This window comes from Tachysurus fulvidraco, chromosome 10 (assembly GCF_022655615.1).
Source record: "Tachysurus fulvidraco isolate hzauxx_2018 chromosome 10, HZAU_PFXX_2.0, whole genome shotgun sequence".
Lineage (NCBI taxonomy): Eukaryota > Metazoa > Chordata > Actinopteri > Siluriformes > Bagridae > Tachysurus > Tachysurus fulvidraco.
The window spans coordinates 14344198-14370683 of NC_062527.1; the positions used below are offsets into that span (position 1 = coordinate 14344198).

Here is a 26486-nt window from a genome sequence, read left to right on the forward strand (position 1 = left end):
ATGTAGACACTTCCAGCACCTTTAATATTTTATACAGTGACTAATCTTTATGGGTTATGGCCTGTTATTACCAGTACTAATGTCTGCACCTTTACCTTCTATACACACAACACTACCAAACAAAGCAGAAAACAAGCATGGCCCCTAAGCAGTGTGTAACTCTTACAGACATTCACTTCCCTCCTTCTTTACTTTTTTGCTACATTTCCTACTTCTAAATATAGTCAGAACCAAAAAGCTAATTTCAGTAGTGAAATTAGGTTTTAAATGCTCTGGAATAAATAACCACAGAACTCTCTGAAATCGCAAAATGTATTTTGTGCATATTTTTCTTAATAACAAAATTCATTACATTTATTAAGTTGTTTTTAAGTGAACTGAAGAAAAAAATTGAAGATGCACCTATTATATTTATAAAAATATATGTATTCTTTGTCAGACAATTAGTTTATTTTTGTTTTGTTTTTACCTTCGATTTAGTTTTTCTAATATTCATTACATTGCTAATCGTTAGCCATTCCATCACAAATCTCTCGAGGGCAGTATTGTGTTTGTCAGCTGCCTCATAATTTTACAGCTGCACTCAACAGAAATGACACACGCACTGCTGTATGGTTCTCAGTGGTGTATTAAATAGAAAGATTAATCAGCAAAGCAAGAAACCCACAATATCTTACAAAACGATTTATTTGTGTTAAGATGGAAAGAGTGCAATGTTGTAGTGAAGGAAATGGTATCGTTTAAGCCTTACTTGCTATTTGTGTGTGATACACAGTAATAACTTGTTTTAGATTAAAAAACAAACAAACAGTGAATTCTGTATAATTTTGTACTGGGGTTTTAAAGCTTTTTCCAGTCAGAACTCCTGTTAAGAGTAGAATCATACTCCCACAACCCCACTGTACATATTTATTTCATTATTCAAATGTGGACAACATCATTCTGGCTATTTATTAATGGCACAAAACATTTCATTTTTGAATTGTCCGTCAACAGGACACATTAGATCCACCTTGATATTATTATAGGCAACTTGTTTTCTGAGTTATTGATGTTTGAACAAATTCAAGTCAAACAGCCAGTCAAACCAGCAAAGCAGCAAGGCACTGTACAAGAGGCCAGTAAGAAATATAACAGCTTATGTTAATAGTGAGTTGTACATCAAACAAACTTTTAGACCCTTGTCAGTGTAGTTTAGTTTAGTACACAGTGTAGTATAGAGCATATATCACTAACACACACTCATGCCTTTCTGCCAGTTTGTTCTCACTGTATGTTATACTTTGTGTGTTTGTTTGTGTCCGAGTGTGTTTGACAGAGACTAGTGTTGTGCAGTGTTATCTGATAAAGAGGCAGGATATGCAGAAGATGGTCTGAGATATCCTGTCAACAACCAGACTGCCCTTCCTCAGCTCTGTCTCTTTCTCTCCCTCTTTCTCTCTCTCTCTCTCTCTCTCTCTCTCTCTCACACACACACACACACACACACACACACACACACACACACACACACACACACACACACACACACACACACACTTTGTTCTCCTTGTATATCGCTTTACCTTCATAAAGCTAAAAATGTTTTACTCTAGACACTCTTTAATGTTACCATTGTGTTAATGGTGGTAAAGTAGATGATGTGTGTATGTTAATTGCACTGGTTAAACGTTTTGTTGAAAATGCTCATAGGCAGGTGGGTGTGTTTATGTTATGGAGACTAAAAAGCCCTGTTAGCTTTGAACTCTGCTGCTGTAATGTAATGAGGCATCTAATCAGGCTTATCTGTTTATCTCCAATTAGCCACACTCACTCTCGCACACACACACACACACACACACACACACACACACACACACACACACACACACACACACACACACACTCACCCTCGCGCGCACACACACACTCACCCTCATGCGCGCGCGCACACACACACACACACACACACACACACACACACACACACACACTCTCTCTCTCTCTCTCTCTCTCTCTCTCTCTCTCTCTCTCTCTCTCTCTCTCTCTCTCTCTCTCTCTCTCTCTCTTACAGACATAGAAGGCACTAGCTGAGCACCTGCATCAAAGGCCTGGTTGCTTAGGCCATGTGAAAGCCCTGAGCTCCTGCATTTATTTCTGTTCTAATACCCAAATCCCTGATGCTTCAAAATTGCCCTCAGTTTGAGACAATACAGGAAGCAGATAATCAGGCCCACACAGACAGAGAGAGAGGCTCTGGCTAAGATGCACGCTTAATCATGTTCACACACATCTTCACACTGAAACCCTATGCCGTATGAAAATGCACACACATACTTTGTAATCCAAACGTTATTCCTCCAGGAAGTCTCTTCAATCACATCTTTACTGAATGTCAAAACAGGGCATACAGACCAAGTCAAACAGGAAGGATGACCGGGGAAAAGTCTATAAGGGGTTGTTTTTTGGTTTTTGCTTCTTTCTCCTATGCATAATGTTTAAACGTGTTTTTTAAGTAGTCAATTTAATACAATTGGATGAAATTCCTTTTAGTTACACTTCAGTTGAATCATGTGTCATAACTGAATGCAGTGACACGTTACATGGTAACGGTTACTATGTGTGTTCAAATTAGAAGGTTTTATGACGCATAATTTATAACAATTAACACAAGATTGATTCATGATGTACTTGATGAAAATCAATGCTGTGGACACAGAAGCCACTACCTTCTGATTGGCATGTATCTGGTATGTTCATATAGTGAAACATGACTAATGTAATCATGACTCTGTTTTTAAATCTTTGTGATGCTACCTTTCAAAAGTTTGTGCACACCTGAACATCACACCCATGAATGTCCCATTCCAATATTTCTCCTTCTGTTATACTATGCTCATCTCTGAATTGTTCAGTGGAGTTAAATTCAGGGCTCAGTGCAGGACACGAGTTCTTCTACACCATCTTTGGCAAACCACGTGTTTATGGAGCTTTGTTCACAGGAGCATTGTCATGCTGGAACGTCATGGTGCCTCTTATTTCTGATACACAGACACATTCTATACAATTGTGTGCTTACATCTTTGTAGCAGTGGTTTGATGTAGAACCACATATAGATTTGATGTTAAGGTGTTCATATACTTATGGGCACACAGTGTATATTCTGTATGCCAAGTAATATTTCTTTAATAATATATATTTAATTTTTCATTTATGGCTGTTGTAATGAAATGTCATAAATTTACATCATAAAATACTAAATCACACTTATCTTATTAAATTAGCATGTGACTTAATCTGTCATGGTGTGAACCTTTTTATATAAAATGTCACCTTTATGTGTAGAACATTGTCAGTCTTTCAGTAATTCTCCTTTAAAAGTCAAATGTTATTGTGAAATGCTCAGTGATGTGACAGATGAATGCCATGTGGCTCAGAGAACAGTGACCTTAACACTGCCTAGTCTTTAGGACGTGTGTTAGTCGAGGTTTGTGTGTTTTTTGGAATTAAAGTGCTTACGGATATTCGTACTTGCATAATGTTTCCTTAATGGAAATGGAACAATATTGCCTGACAATATCTGAGGCATACAAATAGAATTTGGCAAGAGGAAATTAATATGAAAACACATATATCTTGACACACATAATCTAACACACAATCCATCTCACTGAAATACAAACACCGTATAGTTACTGTATAGAGGGTCTGCTGTTAATGAAAGGTGACAATAATTTTTGCCTATTCATATTATCATAGATTTTTTTCTAGTGTTTATATTTTATTACCTCATTATTTAGTATTAAATATGTATCTGTATATGTATAAGCTCTCTTGTTATATAAAGAGTTAGAATTTATTGACTCCAAGAAAAACATTGATGGAGGACAAAAGGCAGAGAGGAAAGAAGGAGAATGTTGGTGTTACAGTCAGCATCTGAACAGCACTGTATCTTTAGCTTAGTGAAAGAAAGGGTGTGGTGCTTTACCAGCTCTATAGTTTTCCAGTGAAACTATTAGACTAGTTTAACCTGCTGTCGTGATTTTTATTGATTTTTTTCCCCTGCGGATTGAGGATTATACATTATATTTGGTATACTTTAAATGAAATACATTTTAATCTTCATTAGAAAAGAGAAAACTGTTATAATGATAAAATGAAAGATAAATATTATTTGGTGAATTGCTTTATTTTTGGAAGTGAATGAATATATTTACAGTAAAAATGGCAGGTTCTTTCACTGTATGACTGCATTTGGTTGTGTATTAGTGAGCTGGCCTACTCGTTATAATAGCTGGTCTTTATTTATCACTGTGTTTGTAACAATACAAGAGTATTTCAAATGGTTAATTAAATAAATGTTTACTAAATGGTTTGGTTAAGATAAATTGGTAAATGTGTGTGTTCTTGGATGTATGGCTCCAGATCCACTGTAAACTTTCCAGGATAAAGTGTTTATAAGTAAATGACTGAGCAAAAAAAAAAATAAAAATCTTGTAAATATTATGTAGCAAGATTTCTAGGTTTTTAAGCTGCTTTGTTCGTTTGGCAACACTAAAGAGGTTTATTCTGGAGAAGTGAGAGTGTGAAGGTTACAGTGAAAGAGACCGAGACCAACCTGCAAAGAATGGCAGATGATGAAAAGGCGTCCTTTCTTCAGGTGCCTCTGGTGCCTATTCTCTCTGAAGAAAGGAGTAAACAAGAGCGAGGCAGGTGAAAAATGGGAAGAGGGGCATCCTGTTTTCAGGTCTGGTCTCTATTCAATTGGACAGTCCAAAGCAGAAAAGGACAGCCATTGTGTTGTGAGGTCATCTTGCACCGTCGAAACATCCCATGTGCTTACAGTATATGTTATATAATATAACAGAATATGGGGCTATGTGTACATCCATACTGCACTCAGAATAAATTTGGTGGCACAAAATACATTAATGCTGATGGAAACAAAAGAAAAAATGTATAGGCTGAAATCCTTCATATTTTGCTGACAAAATGTGAGCATTCTATTGTACAAAAATGAGTAGCAGTAAATACAGCATAATCTTAACTACTATTCTTTTGTCCATGTTCTTTTGCATGGCCACAAGCTTAGTGGTGATTCTAATTATGCTTTCAGTTTAGACATGGTGTTTATTGTAAGTTTTTTTTTTTATCTGTTATGTTCCATTGTCCCCTGGTTATAGGTGTGTCATACAGAGCAACGTGCAAAAATGCTTTCAAGTCTCTATTGATGAATACATTAACACTGGTTCACTAGGTTATGTAATCGTAATATAAACATAAATCAAACAGGGAAAAAGTACTAGTTCAAGTGTTTCAGTAAGAGGTAGGTCTTCACCCGTCATTTGAAGACAGCCAGTGACTCGGCTGTTCAGACATCTAGGGGACCTTCATTCCACCTCAGTGCCAGAATAGAGAAGAGTTATGCTGTATACCTACCTCTTACCCTGAGAGATGGTGGACCCCAGTCAAGCAGTGCTGGTAGATCTGATCTGTTGTGAGTGGCTAAGCTAAAGTGACCCTAGATGTGAATGAGTGTGTAAATGTGTGTTCATTATTCTCTGTGATACGTTCCCATCTGGGATTCCAGATGCACTGCGACACTGACTAGGATAAAGCACTTCATTACTGAATTACTGTAAAATAGTTTTAAAAGCAGTTCCTTGGTTAGTTAAGGGTCCTCAGTTGTCCTGGATTTACAGCTAAATGTGGTTTTGCACAAAATAAGTCATTCCTTTTATTTTTATGAACAGTATTCCATTTTGTCTCTACATTTTTGTTGAATTGGCTTGAGAGTAATGATATTTGCTTTTGAAACATAAAGGCAGGAATGGCCATTATGCTCGGAATTCACCACTGCATTACTTTTAAACTTTACACATGTATGTCACTGCAGTTCAGTGCTAGTATTTTTTTAGTTTGCTAGAAATCTCTTTCACAGTTGTTCATGTGTCTAATATTTTCTTTTACTGAGCTTTTTCCTGATATGACAATTCTGGACATGTTTGTGGCATACATGCCTGCCTGTACTCTGAACCCTGTTATGGATTATGATCATGATTGCCAGAGAGACCTAAGTAAAAGACCTAGTGGATACATGCAACCGCCTCCAGCTCCCGCTGGTTATGTCACACATTTGATGAACTGTCTGTTTCCAACAACACCAGCAGTGCTCACATGAACACACACACACACACACACACACACACACACACACACACACACACACACACACACACACACACACACACACACACACACACACACATCATCATCATCATCACCATTCTCATCTGCAGTGCCCCCCCACACACACACAACACTGTAAAAAGGTGGTGAATTTCATAGCCGAAGTTAAAGCAAATTAATGAAGTATGATGCAATTTTATTTCATGTTGAAATACTGATTATATAATGGAAATAACATCTGTTGTATTGTCAGCTACATTATCACATACAACACATATGCACACTGTCTCATTCAAAGGTACAGTTTCCTATTGTATATTATATTCCTTTACACAAGTGCACATTTCAGTCTCTCTCTCTCTCGCTCTTGTGCTCTCTCTCTCTCATTGCTTTCTCTCTCTCTCTCTCTCTCTCTCTCTCTCTCATTGCTTTCTCTCTCTCTCTCTTTCTCACATTGCTTTCTCTCATTGCTTTCTCTCTCTCTCTCTCTCTCATTGCTTTCTCTCTCTCTCTCTCACATTGCTTTCTCTCATTGCTTTCTCTCTCTCTCTCTCTCTCTCTCTCTCTCATTGCTTTCTCTCTCTCTCTCTCTCTCTCTCTCTCACATTGCTTTCTCTCATTGCTTTCTCTCTCTCTCTCTCTCTCTCATTGCTTTCTCTCTCTCTCTCTCTCTCACATTGCTTTCTCTCATTGCTTTCTCTCATTGCTTTCTCTCTCTCTCTCTCTCTCTCTCTCTCTCTCTCTCTCTCTCTCTCTCTCTCTCTCTCTCTCTCTCTCTCTCTCTCTCTCTCTCTCTCTCTCTCTCTCTCTCGTTGCTCTGGTTACCTTGACAGTTTTAATTGCTGTTTTGCTATGAATGATTAAACTGATTCAAGCATGAAGCGAAATTGAAATATTAATCTCATATTTGTAATAATGCAACCATCATATTCATTACTTTGATTGTAAATCCTTTCTGCCTTTATCCCAAAGATGGTGACAAATGAACTGCCTTTGTCAGAGGGATTAATGAAAAAAAGGAACATGAATCAAGCAATATTTCAACACTTATAATTAGTATTATTGGATATCATCCCCTCTCTGCAATAACAGAAAATAATTAGAGCTGCTCATCACAAGACAGGTTTAAGAGACTGGAGATGTTGTACTTGTCCACCCTTCATTCTTCTCTTTTTCTCTCACCTCAGGTTGTTCTGGCTGTATTAGAGAGAAGGTATGGATGATAATTAGTCCACTTCACTATGATATTCTGGGTAAAAAAAAATCCTGTAACTCCTGTGTTTTGGTAAATTGCAGTTTTTTTCAAAAGAAGCAGTAAACAGAAAGCTCAATTCATCCCCATTTATATTTGAGTGCTAAACATCTGCTGAGTTTGTTTAATTGTTCTTGTGCTTTCCATTTAACGTCTCTGAGGAGTTTAGGACATGTTGTTATCTTCCGGTAATGATGAAGCTTAATATCTGCTTTTTCAATCATTCTAATTGTCTCGAGTCCTTATGAAAAACAATCCAGATTCTCTTTTCCTGTCTTGTCTAATCTCTTCTGTGTAGAACTTTTCTTTCCACTTCTATCTTCCTGCATTCTGTTTCAATTAACATGTCTCATTATATGTAGTACATGAGTAGCAACATAACTGAGTAATTATTATGACTTCAAGAAAGATCAGATAACATTTTCATAGTCCTTCACGTTGAAGTGTATTTTTTTTAACCCCCACATGTATCTGCCTTTCTGCAGCTACTATATACTGTCTTCATCATCTTTTCTCTATTTACTGGGTCTGTCTTTTTTATTTTCTGTATTTTCAGAGGCAGTTACAGGTAAACATTTTGTTTAAATCAATCTGTAACCTCAATATTTGAAACCAAAGAATACACATTTTACAGGTACAGTATTTCCAATCTCTCTCTCTCTCTCTCTCTCTCTCTCTCTCTCTCTCTCTCTCTCTCTCTCTCTCTCTCTTCATATTGATTTTACTCATATAGATTCTAAATATAATAAATCAGAATTGTTAATTAGGGATGATTAGACATGTTTTAGATCTACAGTAGCTCGTCATATGTCATGTGAAAACCATGACATATGGTGCCAGTGAGGTGATATATTGGGGCTTTGTTTCTTTTTATTTCTATTTTTTAGTTTTAAAAACCTCCACTCTTCTGGTAAGGCTTTTCACCAGATTCTGGAGCATTGCCTTGTGGATGTGAGTTTCTTCAGCCACAAGAACCTTGATTCTGGATTCTGATTTGTGATTTTGGATAGTGCTGTCAGGTGAGGAGACCTCAGGTGCATTCATGGTCCAGTTCACTCCAAAGGTCTTCAGGGAGGTTGAGCTCACACAACTACATTCTAGAAGCACATTTTACTTGCACATAGGTGTGATGATCAGGTGTCTACAAACTCGTGGCCATATAGTTTATCGTTTTTGACCTATTTAAATTAAGTTTTCTGCGATTTATGTGAATGCGACTCTGTTGCTTGTCCACAGTCTGATTAGTATTTATATTGAAATTGTTATCTATTTCTGTATTACTCTTTTTCCATGTTCCCAGTGAAATTACTGGACTGTATAGGATAATGTATACCCCAGCTCCAGGGTTGGGAAGCTGGGGCCTATAGAGAAATGTTTGATTTATTAAAAAGTCACCTCTGATTCCTCTGCTTTAAACCATGTTCTGGAGAATAATTAAAAATCTTTTGTAATAAAATCTAAATTGACCACATTACTCCATCTCAGGCAGACCTTTAGTACTTTTCATTAATCATCTTCAATAATAATCTATTGACTGTCTCTTGTGTATGCTCAGAATTATTTAAGCTAATTATTAATTCTGATGAATTCTTATGTGTCACGTTAATATAATATATTCAATGAAAACAAAGTTCATCTAACTGAGCACATTTATCATCTGATGAAACATTTCTTTCCTGATACAGTATGTGAGGTTTTTTCCATGTTGACTCCAATCCAATCACAAAGACTCACCGAATAGCTGAGATGAGGATAGAAATGGTGTAAATCCAATGCTAGGGTCATAATCATGGCTGTCACCAGAAATCAACCCAACTAAAAACCAATGGGAGATTTTGGAACAATGTAATGTGCTCCCCACTGCTATCCTCAGCACACTGGAGCTCTTCTGGGTCTGGTTGCTCCAAATGACTCTGATTGCAGTATTCTAAGTTTATTTATTTTTTAGTTGTTTCTAATGGTACCTAAATGCATCGGACAATCGCATAAACTTTTTTACAAAAATGTATTCCTTTATAGTATGGAGATTTTAAATACAAAATATATTCAAAATACAGCATATCCTAAGGGCACGTTCAGGAACATAATTATAGAAAATGATAGGTTCAGTTTCCATGTTTTCATTATCTCTAATAATACCACATCATAATATAGTTAATTGTCCCCTGGGGCTTCTGTAGTGCAATACTGTTCTTAGACTTATTGTGAATGTCTGATTGAATTACTTTATGGTGTCAGTGGGTTTCAGCATGACTTTTATACGGAGGTGTGAGCTGCGGTGGAGAAATCTAGTGCAATAGAAGCAAATAGAAACAGAGAGAGAGAGATGATAAGTGTAGCTGAGAGTCTGAGGGTTTTTATATTGAAAAATAATATGAAGGTTGAATATAATCTGTATAAGCTGATATGATGTAACAGAATATGTTTTAGCATTTCAGCTGGAGAAAATTGGATTTTATATCAATACATCTTTCTGCCTCTCTACTCAACCTCATTATTTGGCTCTGAAGCGACTTTGAAGCACATCTAAGGTGGTGTCAGAGATTCTTAAGTCACAACTCTATTTATATTATTTGGTTCACCTCACATTATAACAGTTGTCAATAAAATATTGTCTCAGTGTCCAAAACTCTAGGCAGAAGGCACCATGAAAGGGATAAAAAAAATACAAAAGGCATGGACCATCAACATTCAATAGATCAGATGAGTCATAGTGGCCATCAGTCACAACACTCCTTCTCTTGCCTTATACTAAGCAGTGATTTGGAGGTGTGGCTTTATGAGCATCATGAGCATTATTTGTCAAGCTTTTAATCTTTGACTAAAGTCCATTCCAAACAAATATTTATAGACACAGAAAGTGACTTCACTGTTCCAGTTCATTTTAAACATCATTCAAAACACTAGTAAAGAAATACATTGCAGGACTCTTTTCTGTGACTGCTTGCTTAACTTAAAATATAAGCATATTACAACCATGTTCTACAGTTGTTGGCTGTTCCCTCTGGCCAGGAATAGAGTTAATTTCAGAAATTAAAATTGATTTTCAATTGATTTCCAAAAGAAAAACCACCCAAAGTGCTTGGATTGCTGCAAGAAAGAGAGCTGGTTACCAAACGGATACTCAATACTGGGGCATACATTAAAACTTAAAATATTACTTAATTAAAATGCTCTGTTGTTGCACAAGGCAAATAATCAACTAAGTGTATCAAGGATAAAAACTGATACTATAAACAAAAATTGATTCCTGTATTTAAAACCAGGAACCAGTTTAATCTGCATGTTGGATCTTATACAAGTGAATTTCCCAAAAAGACAAAAAAATCACTTAGCTAGCTAACTTTCATTGTCTCACAAAAATCCCTCTCCTGCTTAGCATGCTAAGATTTAGACAGCCTTTTCCTGTTCCAGCTTCATCACATACAAATCCCTGTTATAAAAGTAAATATTTCCCACATTTCCTCTTAGAAAGTAATTGTGAGCATTCACACTATGATAAGCTTCCACAGACTCTTTGGTATAAATCCACTCCTTGTCAACTAATTAATGATACACATCCGTGTACGTGACTTCAGTTAAGAAAAAAGTGATCAGGTAATAATAACTGATCATTTATTGCAAATTTCTCTATACAGTTCATTTGTTTGCATTTTGGTAGATACTAAAGTTTGGTATAATATTTTACAGCTTTACATTTAAAAAATGGATCCACCAGAAATGCTGTAGGAACAGTAACTTTGCTATTGTTTGACAATATGGAGATTTACCCCTGTAGTCATGTTTAGAATGGACATTCTTGGCATTGTATTATTTTTGTTTTATTGTTTTGTCTGAATTTTTCCATGCATGTCCAGGCCATGCACAAATGCAACCCCGATTCTCTATGGATCGAGCAAAACAGATGGAAAGGGAGTTTGTTAAGGAGGGAGAGAGATTTGATAGAGCGAGAGCGAGACAGAGAGAGAGAGAGAGAGAGAGAGAGAGAGAGAGAGAGAGAGAGAGAGAGAGAGAGAGAGAGAGAGAGAGAGAGAGAGAGAGAGAGAGAGAGAGAGAGAGAGAGAGAGAGAGAGAGAGAGAGAGAGAGTGAGAGAGAGTGTTTGATGGTTTGCCTAAGCTCCTTTTGCTACTCTATGCATGAACAGCTGAGCCCAATTACCTGTAGAGGCAGCCATTTCCCCCAGATGTCAGGCAGAAAGTGAGTGAGAGAGGACATGAGAATGAGAGAGAAGGCTTGCAATGAGTCTCTGAAATGTGAGGAAATGGAAAATAGGTGCAGGAATCTAGCAATATTCTGCTTTAACCCACAATAAGAAATTGCTTTAGTCTATAACAGGTTTGCAGAACAACATACACAGGCATAACACTGAATATCACAAGATTTTTTATGTTAGGGCTGTGTGACTGGATGACTTAAATGTATGTTGTTGTTTTTTTTATCTTCCTTTTTCAAGAATTACTCATTTTCTGTCTATTGTACATAATGTAAGGCATTCATGGCAGTTTCTCATTATGCCTGGTCTTTTCATTGTGAAATCCTTTCAGGAGCATTTGCATATAGACCTCAGGGGCAGCAGTGCTGGTAATGGTTAGTGGACCTCAGCATAGAAAGACAAACACATGACGGATTTTTGACTCTAGTGATCCTCTTGTGTTTTCTTATCTAAGATGCCAGGCACAGCTTCACTGTCTCATGATTCAGGGTTAAAACCTCAATATGGCAATAACAGAAAGGTACTCTGAGTATATGCCTGTTACCTTATATTAACAACACAGGCTGTAATTCTTTCTTCAGTTATAAAACTGTCTTTTTCCATTTTGACAGAGATCACTAAAGTTTCATTTAATATGTCCATTATGTTATATAAGTGACGTGACATACGGCTAAGTATGGTGAACCATACTCAGAATTCGTTCTCTGCATTTGTCCCATCCAAAGTGCACACACACAGCAGTGAACACATACACACACACTGCGAACACACCCCCGGAGCAGTGGGCAGCCATTTATGCTGAGGCACCCAGGGAGCAGTTGGGGGGTTCGGTGCCTTGCTGAAGGGCACCTCAGTCGTGGCCGGCCTGAGACTCGAACCCACAACCTTAGGATTACGAGTCAGACTTGCTAACCATTAGGCCACGACTTGCCCCACAGAACTTATTAGATAAAGTTTACTATTTACTGTGCATTATTAGTATGTTTTAAACTTAGAAAAGATTCACCCTGTTGAGGTGTACATCAGGACTATTTTGCACTGTATTGCAGGAAGCTTGCAGGACAAACCCCACATTCATTATTGTTAACATAAGCAACATGTTAAAAGCCAACACATCTCCAAGGTCATTTATAAACTCGAGTGATGTAGCTTATAGTTTGAGGATCCTTAAGAACCTGACACTGCTTATTTCTGTCTCTGGGCTTTTTCTTTTTTCTTCTTTCTTTTCTTTTGGGCCTAACGGTGGGGTTGATTTTTAAATAAATAAATAAGCCTTTTTATGTAGGCAACATATAGTTCAAGTTTATATTGGCACTTAAAGCACTGAACAGATACAAATACTAGCATTACATTACACTAATAATATGGATTAATCATACTTTATTAAAACTCATCATAATTTTGCTGGTTTGCTGCCAAAATAAACTCAATATGAAGGAAAGATATACGTGTGATCAATTATTAGTTCAATTACACTCAGTTGTTAGCTGTGATGTTCTTTTTATTCCTTGAATAATGAACACAGACCCTGCAGGTTAGATTAAATGGCTTAAACAGATGAGAAATTCTCATTAATTTTTTTGTGAGCGAGGTCGAATATATGTCAGACATGCCTCAGACAGTAATTGACCAGCACTGATGTTAGGACACCAGTGGGATTTTCTGTGGTAAATTTTCTGTTTGTACAGTTAAGAGAATGAATGTTAAATGATCTAATTCAACCACTGAACTAGCCCTTGATAGTATATGTCTGTGTAGCTAGTTATGCTGTAAAATACAATATAACATTCAATTCAATGAATGTAATTACCTCACTGGGGTATTGTAATTGCTGGTTGTAAAAATCTAACATCTAGGTATAACTATCAAGCTCAAACACACACACTTACATGGCAGTTTTAATTATATTATTCAACTGGCTTCTAATTTCTAATAGTCACACAATACTTAAACCAAAATAATAAGATGTGATATCCATCAGCATAATAAACCTCACAATGCTATGATTTGAGGTCACATTTATGATTTGAGATCACACCTGAGGTGTCAAAGTTTCATTGCTGCCAACATGCCAACAAAGTGGCTCCATCCCAGCTTGTGAAGTGTATATCTGCACTGGATACTCAAAGCTGTGTAAATGAAGCAAGGGTTGGACAATTTCAAAGATGATGATGCCATAATCAATTACTAAAGCTTCTCAAGGCTCTTCTGCACACTCTCATTTACAAGATGTATGTAATTTAAACCTGCACATTCCTCCTCTTACTCTGTTCCACTAGTTGGGGACTGCAGCCAGCTCTTTCCAATCATCGCAGTGGGAATCAGTTTTCTGATTTGTTCTCCTGGCAAAGGCTTGATTAGCATCAAGCTCTCACACACTCCCTCTCTCTGCTTCTCATTATGGAGATTGGCAAAAATCCTGAAGCCATCTGCTACTTCTAGGAAAATCATAGATTTGCATATAAAGGTCTCTGTTTAAATCATGACAGAGAGACAGAGAGACAGAGAAAGAGAGAGAAAGAGAGAGAGAGAGAGAGAGAGAGAGAGAGAGAGAGAGAGAGAGAGAGAGAGAGAGAGGAGAGGGGGGGTGTATGTATTGATATTTTACAGGAAATTGCTGCCATTTACACACACACACACACACACACACACACACACACACACACACACACACACACACACACACACACACACACACACACACACACACACACACACACACACACACACACACAAACAGACACTTTATGTAAGTAATTAGTCAGAATGGAGTATTGATTATTTTTATATTACAACACAAAGTGTTTTATTCTGCTTATACCAGAATTGATAACTCTACATATGCTTCTGTGAGTAGTGGAGGCTTTTGTATTTTTATTTTTTGGTTTTCAGTCTATCCACCTTAGATTATCATTAATGCAATATATCCTGTGCTTAATAACTATAGGGCTTATATGGAATTTACACAGTAATCAACCAATGAATTGATTAGACTTTTGGAATTGATCCAAAGTGGATCAAAATCACAGCAAGATCAAATGTTTGAACTAGCTTTTTTATTCAATAGCTCCCTTCTTGTTTGTCCTACAGTTTACTTACACATTAATGTTCATAAATGAATGGATGACATAACGGATGGATGGATGGATGGATGGATGGATGGATGGATGGATGGATGGATGGATGGATGGATGGGTGGATGGATGGATGGATGGATGGGTGGATGGATGGATGGATGGATGGGTGGATGGATGGATGGATGGATGGATGGATGGATGGATGGATGGATGGGTGGATGGATGGATGGATGGATGGGTGGATGGATGGATGGATGGATGGGTGGATGGATGGATGGATGGATGGGTGGATGGGTGGTTATCTCATTCCATAATCTATACAACTGTCAAAAATCAGACTCTTCTCTAAAAAATGACTTAAACCTTTATGATAACAGGGATTGATAAAGAATGAACAAACTTAAACCAAACTTTATTGTTTATTGTTCATTAGTTTTATTTATATAAATGTAATGTACTTTCACACATTTGTCTGATAGCTTTAGTCTGCATGGTTTCATAAATAGAAACTGAAATAAGAGAAAGAGTAAAAAAGGGGGACAAAAAGATCATGTTTTTAAGGCCTCTAGGAAAATAGAAATGTCAGCTGAAATAAAAATGTGTGCATCATCAATGGGACTAATCTAGTGGAGTGAGACAGGTGAGACAGGTGGCCAGAGGAAATGAGGGATACTGTATATGGGGACAACAAACAAAGAGACAGAGATGAAAGAGAATGCTGACTTTCTTGACTTGATTGTACACTTAAGAGAGGAGAGCGAGCATGGCCAAAGTTCAAACATGGCCTAAACTGCAATAGATTATCTGACACATTAAGCTCACTTAAAGTGTGATCAATAGCATACTGTATAGCATTACAGAGACAGGGCATCAAATATTGTAAAATCCTTACAGCTCCTTTTTTGATCTGTGACACTAACTGAAAAATAAAGCTTTTTAAACACATGTGTACATATATACAAGTAAAATGAAATGTGTTTATTCAGGTATCCCAGCTTAGGCAGCTGAGGTCAGAGTGCATTGCCAGATATGATATAGTGCTGTCCTGAATTTTGATAAACCCTTCACTTCTGAAGACTTCATAGACTCAGAGGCATGCACAGAATGGTAGAGTCATTACTGTTTCGTTGTTTACCTAATTAAAGGAAGCCATTAAGAGGCAAAGATGGAGTGAGGCCATCAGGCTTAAACAAGAGGCTAATAGTATTCATTAAGTTCAGGGCTATTTAACTTTGCTGGCAGGTGGGCCACATTACAAATAACACATGGGACAGGTGGTGAAGTAAATCTACCATATGGTTTCACAAAACAATAAATTAATTAAAGGGAAAAAATATTGTTTTTGAAAGGGGACACAATTACAGCGTAAATGCACCATGGCAAGGGTTTGTACAAATCTCTGTAACTTTACTGGATGGATGAACACCATTTTTCCAAGCGAGCGTTCCTCAGCTTGTGTGTGGCGCTAGAGAGTGATGTCTCTCACATGAAGGATAGGATAGAACGGGGCATGAAAGCCTTTATTATCGCCACAGATATGATACAGCGCCCCTGGAGCAGAGAGGGTTGAGGTTGCTCAAGGGCCCATCAGTGGCAGCTTGGCTGTGCTGGGCCTTGAACCCTGATCCTCCGATCAACAACCCAGAGCCTTAACCAATTGAGCCACCACTGCCCTCAAAATTTTCGCATATCCCAGGCTATTATGAGCCTGGGGTCAGAGCGTAGGGTCAGCCATCATGCAACACCCCTGGAGCAGGTGAGGCCTTGCTCAAGGACCCAATGTAGACGTCTCAGCAGCTTGTGGCCTTGAACCCCGCCATTCTGATTAGGAACACAGCGCCTGGACCGCTGGATCATCACGTCCTTACTAGTGTTCAGCTGGTTTAAGATTTGGTGACTATGAAGGCTATATGCATATGATTTACATCATTTGCAAATATATAAATCCAGTCAGTGAGACCTAGTGCCCTGTGGTTGGAAGCAAAATCATGTTGGAAGAGACCACTTCAATCAGCATAGAAATGATTCAACATAGGATGAAGATGATCAGTCAGAATACATTTGTATACATTTGGATTCTTCTAAACAGACAGGTGAACCATGCCATAAAAATGCTGCCCACAGGATGAGTCGTTGTTTGTTGGTTTGTTTTTTACTGAACTAGAAATTAAACTATAATCAAGATATTTTTTTAAACTGTAATGCATTCTTGAAATATTTATCTTCTGTCATTTTTAGAGTATTGGAAACATTAAAAAGTCAGCAATCACTCACTCACTTTTCTACCGCTTATCCGAACTACCTCGGGTCATGGGGAGCCTGTGCTCAGGCGTCATCAGGCATCAAGGCGGGATACACCCTGGACGGAGTGCCAACACATCGCAGGGCACACACACACACTCTCATAATCACACACTACGGACAATTTTCCAGAGATGCCAATCAACCTATGCATGTCTTTGGACCGGGGGAGGAAACCGGAGTACCCGGAGGAAACCCCCGAGGCACGGGGAGAACATGCAAACTCCGCACACATAAGGCAGAGGCGGGAATCGAACCTCGACCCTGGAGGTGTGAGGCGAACGTGCTACCCACTAAGCCCCCCCAGTCAGCAATCAGTATTTAAATATAGATAAAAGTTTTGCAGCATTTTTGCAATCATCTGTTACTCATGTGACAGGTGTGTAAGCTTATATATGTCAATCATCATGCTGTACAACAACCAAGTTTTCCATAAGATTATTCTTAATTATTATGTTTTATGCCTTCTTTATAACCAGTTAAATCTAAAGTTTGGGACGGTAAATTTAAGAGACACATTATATCTCTAGTTATGAGCATTTAGTTCATTTATTATAGAACTTAACAAAATCTGCACCAGAAACCCTGAACCTCTAAAACAAGAAGGCAATTTATTGTAAACATACCAGCTAACATGTTAAGCACTTGCCAGATCCTTATAAACAATTGTCTTTATAATTAGTGCTGAAATGAATCAAATCTGCTTGTCTATTTTATTGCTTTAATAAAATGTGGTTGGTTGTGTTATGGGTTGAAATATTTTTTTCATTATTACACATTTGAGATTACTAACTAGGGAGCGTTTGCTCTAAAAACAGAAAATGAGGTGTAGAAATGTTCAGATTTCAGGTAAAATCATTTATAGATTTATAGATTTTTACTATTAAAACATGGGAGAGCTTTTCAGTTATATTCCATTTGATATGTATAGAGCTTTTAAAAATACACATTGTCTCAAAGCAACTTTACAGAAATATACAAATTCTAAACAGAAATGATAAAGTTTATATGAATTTATATTCATTCCTAATAAGCAAGCATTAGCCAGTGGAGACCAGGTGGATGAGTGGAAAATCTCCCTGAAACAATATGAGAACTGAAAATGGAACCCATGCTCATCTATTTAACACTGGAGAGTGCTCTTATAAATATCCTTTCTTAAACTCTATATATTCAAGTGGAGTTGTGTAACCAGCTTTTGAGCAACTTCTAAATCAGTTTAATTTCTGAATTCATTCATTATTATTATTATTCACCAATTCCATCCTGCTAAAATCATGAAATGCACAAAAACCAATCAAACCAACAGTTCAAAGCCACTGCTTTTTTAAAAGATTGGACTGATAGGGGGTCCAAAGGGTTACAAAACAGAAGACATCCCATATTTTAGAAGGGTGTCTAGAGGAAATGAGTCAAACAGCAGGTAAATAGTAAATGAACTTCAGGAGCCAATAATATTAATATAAGAACAGATATAATGTGTACTGATGTGTTAAACAAGCTAATAATTCTGTCTATAATCTCTTTCCTTCATCATCCCATTATTGTTTGCTGTTTCTCTTGTTTTTTGGTATGGTACGATGAGACAGTGGTCTCTCCCTGAGGATATTGTTCACTCACTAATTTTATTTCTGTTAAATGAATAAGAACAAAACCCTGCTTTACAGGAGTGTGAGAATTGTGACACAAACCCCAGCATTTATTTTTGTTACAGTGATAGGAGTAGATGATAATATTGACCTTCTGGGAAACATTATTTATTTATCATTTATTTGTATTTATTTATTTATGTCCAGTCATCTTCACTAAACACTTATTGCTGGTCAGGGTCGGTTCGGATCTGGAAATGGGATAACCAACCTATCACAGATTTATTTATAAGTATTAGAAGAATATATATATATATATATATACATACGGATACATATATAGATATATATATAGATATATATATATATATATATATATATATATATATACATACGGATACATATATAGATATATATATAGATATATATATATATATATATATACATACGGATACAGAAAATGTGTTGCAAAGGTGGAATTCTCCCTAGATTTTATAAAATGTGCCCAACCAGCCAGGGCAAAATAAAGTAAAACAAAGAAAAACAAACAGAACTGCAACTAACAAATCCTCATATAATTAGGAAGATAGATAGATAGATAGATAGATAGATAGATAGATAGATAGATAGATAGATAGATAGATAGATAGATAGATAGATAGATAGATAGATAGATAGATAGATAGATAGATAGATAGAGTAAGCAATAAATTAAATAATTATTTTATTATTATTGTTATTATTATTATATCTATTATTATTGTTGTTATAATAATAATAATTATTATTATTATTATTATTATTATTATTATTATTATTATTATTATTATTATTATTATTATTATTATTATTATTATTATTAATATTAAGAAGAAGAAGAAGAAGAAGAAGAAGAAGAAGAATTTATTATTAAAAAAATATTAAAAAGTTTGAAAAAGTGAAGTCTATCGTTTTCTTTGTACACTACCAAATACACTAACCAGTTTAGGATAAGGAGTAATGAAGATAGATGGATGGATGGATGGATGGATGGATAATAGCTTCTCATAATAATCCAATAGCGACTATGCCAATTGTAATTCAAATACATTAATCCTTAACTCAGTTATTCATTCACTCATCCATTAATTGCTTTATCCTGGTCACGGGTTCCAAAGCCTGTCCTGGGAACAAGATAAAAGAATTCACCCTGGATGAGACAATCCATGGCAGCGCACCATGCATGCACACATACACAGTAAATATTAATTTAGTGCATCCAAATGTTTTATGCATTCCTGGTCAACTATTGAAATTTGAACATTTACATCATTTGGCAGATACCCTTATCCAGACTGACTTACATCTTATCGCATATTTTTAAAATACAATTGAGGGTTAAAGGGCCTTGATCAGGGGCCTGGGACTTGAACTCACAACCTTCCAACCGGTAGCCCAACACATTAAGGACAGAATCAAAATTCCTACCATGGCAATCATAATAAAAACAAAAGATCCCAAATGTAATTAGCCCTCAAATGGCAGGCAAAGGGCCAGTGACATTTACATAAAGCTGTCAATCATAAGTCAGTCAGTTGACAGTATGGTATAATTGGTCCACTGGGTTTAAGTGGTGGCTGTATGGTCTAATAAGAATTAATTAGAAAAGCTGTTGAAGCCATCAATAGCTTTGAAGATGTTTATCTTAACAATAGAAACCTGAAATTCATTACTAAAGCAACATGAGGAGTGCTTGCTGTAAAGGTTCTTTACAAATCTTTCCCACTAGAGTTTTATCATATTTATCACATTTTCCAAGATTCAAAATACTGCCAGATTCAAAAACAAAACACATATTTAATCCATATGTAATGGATTAATGTTTTTTAAAAAAATCTTAGAAACCATATAATATGATCTAATCCAATTTGCATCCTGTAGGCATGTGGGGAAAAAAATCTTGATTTCTTTCCAGGAAAGGAAGGTCCTCTCTGTCAAATATCTTTCCTTAGAAAAGTACTTTCTCTGATTTATTGATTTACATACTGAAGTATAAATCTATTAATGTAGACCCTTCAATATCAAGGGTTTTTCAAATGATCTTTCAGGGTTAATTAAAGGTTCTGGGTGTCTACAAAGAACCATTACTCATATGAAACCACTCAGTTGTAGAACTTTTCAGGGTTCTAGAGGAAGAACAACAAAAGAAACCTAATCTATATGATGTAAGAGTGAATTATACAGTTTAGTCTTCACTGTATATATGCAATCTATCTTGTGAAAAAAGATTGTGCTTCTCCTTCAAAGACAATCTTATTTTGTTTTTTGCAAAATATGTATTATTTTATGTAACCAGTATTATGCATAAATTATATCAGTTACCACAATGCATAAAATATATTCATAGTCATAGATTAATTTCAATTTTGTTAGTGAAGTCTATTGTGTGGCAGTAGACCTGCAATTCATCTCAGTAAGTGATCGGTAATCCCAGAGCCATTATGCAAAACTCCCCCTGCAAGAGCATCTGTGCAAAGTATAAATAGACCCGGTCTAGCATATGGAGTGGATAGCAATCGGGTTTCAAACTTAAGATGGCATATTTGCAATAAATGAAAAGCAATTAAGTAAGTGTTGACTGTCACATGATTATATTTACTGACCATGATTTAAATGAATAAATACTATCAATTCAAAATAACAGGGGGGCACGGTGGCTTATTGGTTAGCACGTTCGCCTCACACCTCCAGGGTTGGGGGTTCGATTCCTGCCTCCGCCTTGTCTGTGTGGAGTTTGCATGTTCTCCTCGTCCCTCAGGGGTTTCCTCTGGTTACTCCGGTTTCGATAGGCACAGGCTCCCCATGACCTGAGAAGTTCAGATAAGCAGTAGAAAATGAATGAATTCAAAATAATACAGTTTTGTTCATCATCTTCAGTAATTGTTTACTTGACCATTTTATTTAGATAAGCCAAGTCATCTTCCTATAGACTCTTATAGAGTCTGCAGAAGAGACCCACATTATACTGTACACTCTAACATATACTGTACACTAACCTGTACTTACTGTAGGGTCAAAGTAACACAATAAAATATGAATAATTCTGATGAGGAATGGCGTATACATACATGCTTGTAGACGGCTGCTGCATAATAATAATAAAAGTTATACTTTGCTCTCTGTTCAAATCACTGCATTTATCATTTACACTAAGCAGCATTGTCTCACACTCACAACTTCCTACGAATGAATTCAGGATGTTAATACGATTAAAGTTAAGTTTAAGGGTGATCTGAGAGTTTAGTGTTGCTCTCTCAGGAGATGAGCTTCATTGAGGTGTGGATATTCTACTGCCTAACATGATGCTACATAAGATCCTGATAGGTTTCCCCTGCTGTGGCTACTCCTTCCATACACACTGACTCATATGACTGTGCTGCTTCATTTCAATACACTACCGCTGTGCTTTTGCATTTCGGAGTCACATTCATTTGCAATTTATTTTCCAACTGCCTTGAATGACCTCAGCTAAAAGCACTAGAGTCTTGCACTTTTACTAAACTGGAGTTTATGACAAATATAAAAAATGCACATATTATAGTCATACTTCAATGATACAGTTCTCATTTCATCATCACCTACTGTATCTGGTTTCACCAAGAAGACATTGAGAAGAACCATTTTGAGGATCTTCCTCATGTTTATTTGCTTTCTCAAAATATCTGGGGTTAAAGTATATAACTTAATTAAAAATTTAGATTTTGACTACTCATTGTTATGCTAGATTGTCCCTCTGTGGCAATTGAAAGGGGCTCACAGACTACTTTCTATACCATAACTGTGCAGCTGAGCTTCTGTAATCCATCCTAGCTATCAGACATGCTCCTTGACCCTAGCTTCACCTCCCACTAAGCACAGATAGATACTGTAGATAGAGGGGGGGGGGGCTGGTACACCTTGACTCAAAATGAATCTTAATTCCTGGTTTCCTGGTGCAGACACACATGGATCTACAGTACAGATACAGATCTTCAGATAAACCATAAACCATTACTCTCTCCTTTTGGTCTGCTTATTTCTATTCACATCTTATACTGACATCACAGCCGTTAGGAAGTCAACAACCATTGGACTAATCTAATCCTGCAGTTGTCAAATTCTTCCTCCTTTAAGGATTCCCCCAAGGGACAACAAAATATAGATCAAAATACATTAAACCAAATGTAAAAGAAGTGTAATATGTGCTAAAATATATTGCACCAAAGCTTACATTATGTTGCATGCCACTACAGGCAGTAGTGCCAATAACATCAGAACACAAGAGGGTTGTTAATAACCATTTCCTTTTAAGAAGATTATTTAATTATCTTTTTAAGATTTTTATACAAATAAGGAGAGCATTGGACTGTATCTGACCCATACCTTTTTTTGACTGTATCTGACCCATACCCTTTTTTTAAATAAAATGTTAATTCATTCATCTTCAGATTTATCATGGTCAGAGTCACAGTGGTTCAATATCCTGGGAACAAGATAGTAACCCAAGCTCTGGATCAGTGAGCTCTATAATTTTGGCAGAAGCAGTGTAAAAAATGTATAAATAAACTGTTCAACAATGAACCTGAAGCCAAAATCTCCCAGGATGCATTTCTGCCTTACGCACAGTTTTCCCCCAGATGTACTTCCACCCAAAATAAAGAGGTTAACCATGTGATGTGATGCTCATTTTTCCTGATGAATTCTCATGTGCAATTTCAGGCCATACAAAAGCCTACAAAATATAATTACGTATTCACCTAAAAACATGTGAAAAACATAATTTCTGATTCCTGCATAAAGGAGATGTAGCATCTTTCTTTTCCTTCAAAACCAGCATATGCACGTGCTTCAAACAAGTCAGCGTGGTTTGTGTAGCACTTACCGCGAGTGTGTGTGTGTGTGTGTGTGTGTGTGTGTGTGTGTGTGTGTGTGTGTGTGTGTGTGTGTGTGTGTGTGTTCAGAATCTCTGTTTGCGCATTTGTGCGCGGGTTTTCTGTGTGCGTGTGTGTGATTTTGAGATCTCCTGAGTGGATTTGAGCGTAAATGCCGAAACTTTTCTTTCCTCTGCTACTTGTTGCGCGCTGGGCTGCTGTCCGCTCTCCGTCTCTGCTCATCTGAGTCTCCAATGTGAATCCGGGGTTCCACACTGATGTGTCACGGAGGACGGGAGACGACCGTAGGACGAGGAGAGAGAAAGCAGCTCCGTGCCCCCCGCCTCTCTCCTGGTTCAAGCCAGGAGCTCCGCCTCTGTGGGCCGCTCCGAGGCGCGGAGTCCCGGGCTGCAGCTGCAACAGAGCTCCGGTGCGCCTCCTCTCCGTTCCTCCTCCGGCACGCGCGCTTCAGCTCGGAGCGGACACACAGGAAGACTATGCGGGGCTGTGTGCGCGATACCGAGTAAAGCAGCACCGGAACAACCGCGTTCATCCTCACACGTAAGTTCTGGCTTAGTCTGATGCTGCGGTTTGAATGCCGTCTATGAGAGACGCGAAAAGACAGTGATGGAGAAGGATTTGTGTGTGCAGATAAATTACTGCAATAATAATAATAATAATAATAATAATAATAATAATAATAATAATAATAATAATAAACAGGTATAGCTTCTCCTGCTTTTGTTTTTAAATGACTGCTTCTTTTCCCCTGCGTTTTCTCCCATTTGCAGTGTGAACACGTAATTCGAATAAAAAGTTAAAGTTGAAATGAAGGGTAAGGCTAGTGTTCCTGCAGTAGAGCATCCCTGATAATAGAAAGGCCACACAGGCCTAAAGCATTGTGTTGATCAAATCAGTTTTTTAATTACTGAAATACTTAATTACTGAAATTACTCTTTGGCTTCATTATTTTTAATGGAGCCACAGACTGTTTCTGTAACTATATGTCAGTGTAGTCAGTTGATCAATGGTCTAAATCACTGTCGGGGGCATTCACCTGCAGTCAAATTTAAAATAAAGGCTAATATTCATTGGCTGCCTTGCTAACTGAAAGAGTCAGATGCTGAGTCAGATGCATTATGTGGCTTGTGGAATTGAGTCTAAATCTTTGACTCCTAGATATTGGTGCTCAGAATCATGCAATTAAGAAAATTTTGGGTTCAACTCCAAGCATTTTCCAAGCAGCGAACCAAAACCAGTAAATAGTAAATAGAGAGTAACTACAGTACTAATCGAATTGATTCAAATAACTTGGAGAATTGACATATATGGTGTAAAGACTGAAAACTTTTCACAAGTGTAGTGGTGAATGTTGAAGTCATGTGATTATTGCATAGTTTGTTTATAGTTTATAGCTTTAGCTGTGTTCATTTAAGAAGATCATCTTGATGAACGAAACATGTTTATTTGGTTGCAGAGCTTCTTTTCTTCAATAATTCAATAGCTAATGAAAAATAGGCTTTTAGTTGAGGTTACCAGCATGATGGGCTACATTGAGGTTACCAGATTGGGCTACATTATCCTTGCAGCACTCTATTCATTGACCCTTAGCAATGAAATTTATTATCTGTTGAGTTAAGTTTCTTGCTACCTTCTCTCAGATATGGTTATAATGATCATGGCAGATCAGGTTGGTTCAGGCCATTACGTAGACAGGACGAGTCACTCAGATCCTTATCTCCACTAAAAAGGCCAAGACCCTTAATTGTAGTCTGTGTCCCAAATTTCTCCCAGACTCTTAGAACGCTTTCACTAATGAATTATTCTCATGCCTAATGATCCTGCTGGCCTTGTGTTGAATGGACTTAAATTAAAACACCACAAGCACTCGACTAATGCTACTTAGTCCATATGACTGCTATGTTTGAGAGTGTATAAAGTCCATTTAGTTACAACCTTACTTTTTTTTGGCTGCTCTCTCATCCATCGCACTGCCAGGGTGAAACACATGCAGCTGCATTTATATATGTTGAAATTAATACTAGGGAATATATATCTGATTACTTGCCACATCATAGAATGATTAATCATAGTCATTGTATGTAAAGGTGCCCAGGGAAATCAGTGGGATTTAAGGCTAAGTTAGTTTGGTAGAGAGTTAATGAGATCGAGAGTTTTTTGAAGGCTTAAAGAGTCACATTTATGCTGTAAAGCTATTTTTGTTGTACTTCATAAAGCATAGAAATTTGACTAATGCACCTTTTTCACCTTTACCTTTAAAAAGTGAAAATAGCAAGAAGAGAATAAAAGAAGTTTTTTAATGGGAAACGATCACCTGACTTCCCATGACGTCATAACTGCTGTATAAGTCGAGACAGATGCTACCGGATTTAACGTCTCATACTGGAAGCAAATGGATAATGACTTTTTTTTTCCCAGCAGGATTGGTTCAAGGTGCATGCACTCGTGTGTGAGCAAAACAGCTGACAAGCCACAAAGGATATGTGTAAAAAGCATTTTGTGATTTCTTTCCTATTTTAACCTTGAGAGGACACTCTGAACTTGACATTGTGTCACAGCTAATGGAGGGAGACATGATGCTGTGAGAAATGCACTAATACTCTAAGGACATGTCACCCTTGATGCCCATCTCACCCCATAAAATATATCCAGATGACTGACATTAACAATCTATTAACTATAAAATAATCTTAGTTCTGCAGATTTAATTGTTTGGATTATTTTAGATTTGGAATTTGCACAATAGCAAATTTTGAGTTGAATCTGCAAAGCAGTCTATGCAATGAAGCAGAGAGAAAATCTCATAGCTATTAATATAAAAATACATCAATTCATTTCAAATAATTTTTATAATGAGAATACAGTAGACATACCTTTTAAACTATAATGATTTTACTGTAAATTTTACAACTTGATGGTTCTGGCAAAAGGCATAATTCACACTTGCAGCATGTAAAATGGTTTTAACTCCTAC

General features: G+C 37.0%; 1 protein-coding gene across 1 annotated transcript in view; it reads left to right on the top strand.

Moving 5' to 3' along the window:
- The first annotated feature begins 23593 nt into the window (after nt 1-23593).
- The window catches only part of trpc7b (transient receptor potential cation channel, subfamily C, member 7b), a 66368-nt gene continuing 63475 nt past the window's right edge, over nt 23594-26486 (top strand). Inside the window, exon 1 of the mRNA XM_047819229.1 lies at nt 23594-24052. The gene's annotated coding sequence lies outside the window, so the exon portion shown is untranslated. The remainder of the gene's footprint in view (nt 24053-26486) is intronic.